Source organism: Frankliniella occidentalis, unplaced genomic scaffold (assembly GCF_000697945.3).
Source record: "Frankliniella occidentalis isolate FOCC.00 unplaced genomic scaffold, Focc_3.1 Scaffold3, whole genome shotgun sequence".
NCBI lineage: Eukaryota > Metazoa > Arthropoda > Insecta > Thysanoptera > Thripidae > Frankliniella > Frankliniella occidentalis.
The window spans coordinates 2,570,122-2,570,898 of record NW_026267133.1 but is presented as its reverse complement, the minus strand read 5'-3'; positions in this window follow the sequence as shown (position 1 = coordinate 2,570,898).

Genomic DNA, 777 nt, shown 5'->3' with positions numbered 1-777 from the left:
GCGTTGGTCATAAAACGTCATTCGCCGTGACGGACCGTCCAAGTTCAGCCTCTCTGCGAGCTCACATGGCGCCTGGTGGGTAGGCAACATCTTGCCTGCAGTGCGTGCGTGTAGCGCGGGGCGGCCTACCCCGAGTCTCGCAGGCGCTGAGCGGCTCAGCCGCAATGTGCCAAACAAATTTCTGCGGATTGTCCCCCCAAGGCCTTTCGGGGTGCATCTCTCTCTCTAAACGGACTTTACGACTTTTCGAACTGGAACGGACTGTAGCTCGGCGGCGGGCGTGGCGGGGCGGGGCGGGGCGGGGCGGCCGCGACCACAGAGCGCCCCGCAGAGATGTTCACGCGCTGACGGGCAAGAGGGTCGCCGCCTCCGAGCCTATCGCGCACACGGCATGAGGAGTTCAGCAGGGGCAGGGGCACTACTTGTAGTATTCAAATGCAGCGATACGATACAGCGTGGCACAGGATGGCCGCTGTTCTTTCAGATCGGCGTTTTATTTTTCGTCCGTCACATACCCGCCGCTGGGGGCCTTATTATATCACCATGCGACAAACTCCGGGTTCATGGCACCGGAGGTTTGAAATAATATGAATATTTAACAAACAACAACCATGAATTAACTCGTCACGATGCCCACCCGCTTGCAGCGTACTGGGGGCCGTCTAGAGCCCCCCTCCCCCTCCCTCTAAATCCCCGAACCTGATCATAATGATATTTTCGACAGCACCGCGTGTTCGCTGGCCCGAGATGATAGATGCAGCTCCTCTGGTCCCTCTC